Source organism: Chiloscyllium plagiosum, unplaced genomic scaffold (assembly GCF_037043375.1).
Source record: "Chiloscyllium plagiosum isolate Xiang-an unplaced genomic scaffold, Cpla_swu_hap1 HiC_scaffold_6, whole genome shotgun sequence".
Classification (NCBI taxonomy): Eukaryota; Metazoa; Chordata; class Chondrichthyes; order Orectolobiformes; family Hemiscylliidae; genus Chiloscyllium; species Chiloscyllium plagiosum.
The window spans coordinates 82207678-82214882 of NW_028270144.1; the positions used below are offsets into that span (position 1 = coordinate 82207678).

At 40.2% G+C, this 7205-nt stretch overlaps 1 protein-coding gene across 2 annotated transcripts in view; it reads right to left on the reverse strand.

Annotated features, from left to right (window-relative positions):
• LOC122550712 (uncharacterized) overlaps positions 1-3043 on the reverse strand; it is a 50964-nt gene extending 47921 nt beyond the window's left edge. For both annotated transcript variants that reach the window (XM_043691860.2, XM_087988151.1), the window contains exon 1: positions 2878-3043. The gene's annotated coding sequence lies outside the window, so the exon portion shown is untranslated. The remainder of the gene's footprint in view (positions 1-2877) is intronic.
• Between the last annotated feature and the right edge of the window lie 4162 nt (positions 3044-7205).

The window sequence follows — 7205 nt, forward strand, 5'->3', positions numbered from 1 at the left end:
TCCATGGCAGCAGGTGGCCTTCATCGATTCAGAAGGTAGGTACATTTGATCCATTACCTTGTTCATTGATATTATGCCACATAGTCCTGTAAAACAGGTTTCCCTAAAGCACTGCTTATACTTGCAAGTGTTATACAGCCTCAAAAAAAATTGAGCCTTGAACTTCTAACCAGCAGATCAAAATGTAGTGGCCACCATAATCACCGAATCCATTTATTTGAATTCTCAGTTACAAATGAGTGAATTCAACATTTTTATGACTAACTGTCAATAACCATTCTATGGTTTAGTTGCATCAAGTCAGTAATTTTGCTATGTTATTGATTAAGAAATGAAAATCAATGTTGTTCAATAGAAATTGCTGACTAGTCATAGCAGTCCGGCAGTAAAGTTACATCACATGGCATCTGAAGGAAATAGCCAATTGATACAAAATTGGCTTGAAGGTAGGAGACAGAGGATGGTAGCAAAGGGTTACTTATCAGACTGGAGGCCTGTGATCAGTGGCTTGCTGTAAGAATTGGTGCTGGGCCCACTGTTTTTCGTCATTTATATAAGTGATTTAGATGTGAACATAGGAGGTAAAATAAATTTACAGATGACGCCAAAACAGGTGGTGTAGTGGACAGTGAAGGAGGTTATCTCAGAGCACAAAAGAGACCTTGAACAGATGAGCCAATAGGCTGAGGAGTGGCAGATTGAGTTTAAATTTAGATGAATGTGGGGTGTTACATTTTACTAACGTAAACCAGGGCAGGACTTATACAGTTAATGGCAGGGTCTTGAGCACTGTTGCCTAACAAAAGGACCTAGGGGTGCATGTTCATAGTTCCTTGAAGGTGGAATCACAGGTAGACAGGGTGGTGAAGGAAGCCTTGGGCACACTTGCCTTCATTGGTCAGAATATTGAGTATAGGAGTTAAGATGTCATATTGCAACCGTGCAGGACATTGGTGATAGCACTTTTAGAATACTGCATACAATTCTGGTCACCCTTTTATAGGAAGGATGTTGTTAAACTTGAAAGGGTACAGAAAATATTTACAAGGATGTTATTGGGACTGGAGGGTTTGAATTATAGGGAGAGGCTAAAAAAGGCTGAGGCTATTTTCCCTGGAGCGTCAGAACCGGAGGGATGGTCTTATACAGGTTTCTAAAATCATTAGTAGCATGGATGGAGTGAATAGACAAGGTCTCTTTACTAGAGTGGAGAGTCAAAAATAAGAGGGCATAGGTTTAAGGTGACAGGGGGAAGATTTAAAAAGGACCTGAATCTAGATGCGTCACTTTGTGCGCATCTAGGTTCACACAGAGAGTGGTGCATATATGGAATGAGCTGTGGGAGGAAGTAGTGGAGGTGTGTTCAGTTACAGCATTTAAAAGCATTTGGATGGAAAAGGTTTAGAGGGAAATGGACCAAATGCTGGCAGACTGGTTCAGATTGGGATGCCTGGTCAGCGTAGCCAAGTTAGACGTACTATATGACTCAATTGCTCTAGTCACAGTTGTGCTATAGCAATATACTTTCAGTCACTTTAATTTTTGTAGAAACTGTCTTAGACACAATATAGGTAAACTATTTTCCACATGTATTTCTTTAATAACCTTTCACTATTTGGTGCAAAACTTTGCATCTCTGTGTCACGACCATTTGAAATTGTGGCATATATCTATCAGACACAATGCATCTTAGTGCACCTCCAGATTCAAACAACCCGTTCTTTTCCATTTAAAAGGAAGTTTAGGTCTGTGTGGCCTTTGCCTTGAGGAGCTGTTCCTTATTGGATAGGCTTGTTCTGATGGGCTAGAATAGTGATTCTTATTGGTCAAGCTGGCCATGACGACAATTCACCTCCACACACTGCTGCTGGTGTTGAGTTCTGACATAAGTTGTGTGTTCAAACGGCATGTAATAATAAACAATGAGGAAGTAATGCACTCTAATTTGTCTTTTGCTATCTAGTTTACTAATAAACTGAAGAGGTTAAAGTACACACACACACACCCATCGACGGGAAGCGGAATCTGAGTTAAATTCGCAACTTTAACAATAGTGTCTATAATTCATTAGAGTGGAGAGTGTGGTACCGGAAAGCACAGCAGGCTCAGGCAGCATCGGATGAGCAGGAGCCAAAAGCCCTTCATCACGACCTGCCTGATCTGCTGTGCTTTTCCAGCAACACACACAACTCTGATATCCAGCATCTGCAGTCCTCACTTTCGCCTCTGTCATGCATTAGTTTACTCTTAATTTGTGCGCATCTAGATTTTCAATTTGTTACATTGAGCTTGTCGTTGATGAATCTTATAGGATTGCTTTCGTCCACATCAACTTTTAACCACTAAACTTCAAGAAAGTCCAGAGTTGAATGACATAAATGAGGCTACAAAGACACCTTAGCATCTTGGCAATGCCCCAGATCACCATTCGGTCGGTTTTGTTTTGGTGTTCCTACATTGGCATTCGCTTGAGTTAGAGGCGAACCGCGGGGAGTCCTCTCCGACGTTAGGAGGGAATGCCATTGGACAGAACAGAGCAGGTTTCTGAACGGATAATTTCCCCATTATAGTCATTCTACGAGATGAGTTTAAATAACACTGGATGCAGACTTAATGGAAGTGTATTTAATGTAAAACTTGAACTTTAAAAAAAAACTGGCCCCGCCTTGTAAAAACATCCAAAACTGGTTCTTACAGGTTTTAAAAATGTTGCTGTGCAACCTTGTCTTTTAACTCGCGAGAAAAAAAATCACAATAAGTTTGCAGCTGTAAACCCGTGTTATAATGCATTTCGAAAACCTAAATTGAATTGGTTGAGTACGGTTTAGAATAAAGATAACGTCTTGAATTAAAATAGTCTGTCATTAATTGACTCACTATCACTCCCTTTTGCCTCCACAGTGCAGGTTCTGTTTACTCTCCAACGTGCCAGCTTCAGACTTCCAAACTGTACTTTTGGTCAGAAAGATTCGGGGAATCTTCATTTTCCATGGTTACCGAATTCCCCAAATACTGGTCGACTTAAACTTCGAAAACGTACCAGCATTACACTCGTCTCTCGATATTTGCGTCTGTTTGGGAGGAAAGCAGGTGTAAACTTTGCTCCTTGGAACTAGGAGGAGCAGTGCCACTCCCAACGATTAAGGAGGGGGCTCATCAAACTGATTCATTTGTATTGACACCTCCTCCAGTAACTCCAGAATTCTCAAACTCTCCCAAATGCAACTCGTCAAAACACGTCAAAGCTAGAAACTTTCAAAGCTGGGTGTAGTGATATTAGGTAATGCTCTATTGATGTTTCCCTAATTTGGCATCATATTTCTGAAGAGTTTTCGGCAACATTAAAAGAACAATAGATGAATTATGCGAAGCCATATAATTTGCAGGTATTGAGCTCAGTTTAGCAAGAATAACAAAAACCACTCCCCAATTCTGAAGGAACCTGCATACCTCGGGCCAACTAAACAAGCTGTTGTCACAAAATGAAACATTTCACCTCAGACTGCCGCTGGTAAGAATGAAACCACCCAACCTGTGGAGCAATGAATCCTGAATGTTGTAGCTACCAGACTGGGCTTTGTGGCAATGTGGTGAGAGAACCAGCACCAGGTATTTTTATTTATTTTATTAAACAATTACAAAACTGTTTACAAAAAAAACAGTTAACATTTACGGCTGTATACAGCAGCAATTATACAAGGGAGAGGAGCAGCAAAGCCAAGCCCCAAACCCTACAGTTCAACCAGTTTACAGGGAGATGAGGACAAACCTCAAATCCCAGTTTCACATATGACAAGACAGCGACAATGACATTTGTACATAAAAAGCCAATCCAGTTACATAAAAAACAGTGCATACAATACAGACCCAGCAAGCCCCTGTCCCTCCCACCTTCCGACCACTCTAAGGCAGCCCGCCCCTACGCACCTTCTGGCTCTCGGTCCACCCCAGGCCCCTTCCAGTTCTCGGTCTGCCCTGACACACCTTTCGACCACCTCTAGGACAGCCCGCCCCAGTACCCACCCGGGGTGACAGCGGTCAGGACAGCCTACCCGCCTTCCGGCAAGCACCAAGTATTACCTTTTCTGACCTTGTTCTCCCCAATATGTGTTATGGCTATGTCTGCATGACGTCATTACTAGGAATAACAACCACACTGTTCTTCAGCCAAAAAAGTCTCATTCTCACACATCTCTTATATCTTGTGGTTAATCCACTGTGCAGAGTGGGATAGAATTTTTTAAATCACCAGGAATTCAAAACTGGGCATTTATAAGACATTATGTGTCATTGGGAACAGCGCAGTTGAAAATCACCACAATATGTAAACTGATTAAAAACCAAAAGAACTGAGGATGCTGAAAAACAGAAACAAAATCAGAAATTGCTAGTAGAGCTCAGCAGGTCTGGCAGCATCTGTGGAGGGAAATCAGAATTAACCAGGTTCTGAGGAAAGGTCACTGGATCCGAAACTTTGATTTTGCTCCACAGATGCTGCCAGACCTACTGAGCTTTTCCAGCAATTTCTGGTTTTGTTGTAATCTGTATGCTGATGGCCCTTTATATAAACTTCACATTTCTATGCACCCTCAAGCCAGATGACAGCCAACTAACTGTTTTGTTATGGATTGTATTTCTATTAATCCTCATCATTAAAATATAAAATTCAAACTTTTCTGGATTTGGTTCTTTGCTCCAAGTTGTAACAAGTATCACATTCTCCTTTTGCTTTCCCTCCCTATCAAAATACCATTTGAACATATTCACATGACACACTGTGATTTTCCTTCTTTCTGATATTGTTGTCAAATAATTCACCTCATTCAATTTTCCTTTTGAGTTGATAAGGCTCACTAAAGTTTGCTGGTAGTAATACTACCACTTTACCTCCTCTAGCAAAACTATGAATTTTTGATTTCTTGCCTGTTTCCTGTTTCATCACATGCTGTGCTACTTTCAAATGCTGACTAGCCAACTCACCCACTCTATTTAATCTTTCCCTAAAATTTGACACATAATCTAAATATGTGCTCTCTGAATTCTGACTTACCAATTTTTCCTTAATTAATTTCAGTGGTCCTGTCACCTCAAGCCCCAAAACTAATTCAAATGAACTGAGTTTAGTTGATTAGTTTGCATTATTCCTAATTGCAAAAAGTACAAATGGAATTCCTTTATTCCAATCCTTTAGATAGTCCTGAATATAAGGCTTCAACATGGTCTTTAAAGTTTGATGCCACTGTTCTAAAGCTCCTTGTGATTTAGGATAGAACACCATAGATTTGGATTGCTTTGTTCCTAAGATATCCATTATTTTCTTGGATAATTTTGATTTAAAATTTGATCAGTTATTTGATTGTATTTCTGTGGGTAGTCCATATCTAGAAAGCAAATTTTGAGTAACTCTTCTATAGTCCTTTTAGCTATGATATTGTGTAATGGAATGTCCTCAGAAATCCTAGTAGACACATCCATTATGGTTTCCAAATACTGATTCCTACTTTTTGTTTTAGGGAGGGGTCCTATGTAATTAATTATGACTCTTGTAAAAAGTTTCCCAAATGCTGGAATAGATATTAATGGTGCTGGTTTATCACTGCCTGAAGTTTTCCAATTACTGAACTGTGTGACATGTCTGGCAAATTTCGACCACTTCTCAATGCAGTCCAGGCCAATAAAAATGTTTTTGTATTTTGGTGTGAGTTTTCCTTATTCCTAAATGATCTCCTACTGGTAATTCATGTGCTACCTGCATCGCCTCCTTTCTATAACCCACCAGTTATACAACTTGATGAATTTCTGTCCTTTTTTCATCTTCTTGAAGATGTAATGGTCTCCATTTCCTCATCAAGACTTCATTTTTAAGATTCTGGGATATGCTCAAATTCTTCTTCCGTATATGCTTTTTTGATAAAACTCTTTAGTTTTTCATCTTTTTGTTGCAATTCAACTAAACTCTCTAACTAAAAATATCCATTTTGTCCTCCATCTGTTCTTGTTTTTCTCAACCATTTGATCAAACATGGTCTCTGATAATTGAACTTGAACTCCCTTATTTTTATTCTTCGATTTGTCCTCCTGTTTCAACCAGTGGCTTTGTGACCTTGTTACCCCACAGTCAGGAAAAATCCCAATATATTCTTCCTGTAACATCTGATTTTCCACTGGCTTTTTAACTACAATAGATACTGCTCCCACCTGTGATCCAACTATATTATACCTGAGGATAAACTGTGTCTCTGGAACAGAGTATTTCTCTGTTATTCCTGGCACCATTGCACTCCTTTTCACTAGACTCTCCAACCTTAATTTATATAGTGGAAGTCTACTCTTCTCATGACTAATTCCACATATTACCATCTTTTCTGTCGATGCTCCTTCCAAAGTAAACATCTCCTCATCTCTCACCATTAAGGATTGACTTGCTTCTGTATCTCTTAAAACTTTAATTTCTTTATCTACTTCACTTGGTACACACAAGTAAACCTTACCCACGCAAGTAAAAACTTGAAAGACTCTCCTATTAACCAATCCCTGACTAGGCTAGAGTTTCTTTTTCAGTTTTGTTTTAGATTGCACTGTGATCTCCTTTACCACTTTAATAAGCTCCACTGGCTTATCTTGTTTTACCACATTCATTTTCCCTGTGCTTTTTTTAAACTACCAACACTGTTATTTCAAGTGTCCTACTTTATTGCAGTGAAAACACCTGAGAGTTTTTACGTCTATTCCCCACCTCCCCCCCATGGGTTACTTATTAAATGTGGGATAAACTATCTTTACAATCTTCAGTTAGATCTCCTTTCCCTTTACTATCTGAGGATTTCAATTTCTATCTCTCACAGATTGAAATTAATGTTGGAAGCCAAACTTTAATTTATGAAGTAATCATAATCATCTGCCCTTTCTTTTGCTAATCTTGCAATTCTAAATCTTTGAGTCCATCATCTCCCAGACCGTCCATAACCTCATCACCTCAGGGGACCTCCCATCCACCGCCTCCAACCTCATAGTCCCACAACCCCGCACCGCCCGCTTCTACCTCCTGCCCAAAATCCACAAACCTGACTGCCCTGGACGACCCATCGTCTCAGCCTGCTCCTGCCCCACCGAACTCATCTCCTCCTACCTCGACACGGTCCTGTCCCCATTAGTCCAAGAACTCCCCACCTACGTCCGTGACACCACCCACGCCCTCCACCTCC